Genomic DNA, 226 nt, shown 5'->3' with positions numbered 1-226 from the left:
CCCCCCCACCCTTGCTGTTTCCTCCCAAACCCACCCTCTCCTTGCCGCATTCAGAGTCCGTCCACCATTCCCACACCTTTCCTCTTCAACTGGAAAGAACGCTGGAACTGTCTTCTCTCAGCTGTAAACTCCCAGGAGTGAAAACATTGATTTTCGTCTACGGCACTTCTATAGATCGTGTTGTAGAGTCAGTCTATACCTGTTCTACAGCTGCCCCCCCCCTCCC

The sequence above is a fragment of the Aplysia californica genome, unplaced genomic scaffold, assembly GCF_000002075.1.
Source record: "Aplysia californica isolate F4 #8 unplaced genomic scaffold, AplCal3.0 scaffold00013, whole genome shotgun sequence".
Classification (NCBI taxonomy): domain Eukaryota; kingdom Metazoa; phylum Mollusca; class Gastropoda; order Aplysiida; family Aplysiidae; genus Aplysia; species Aplysia californica.
The sequence above is the reverse complement of the archived record's forward strand: the minus strand, read 5'-3'. Positions refer to the sequence as shown.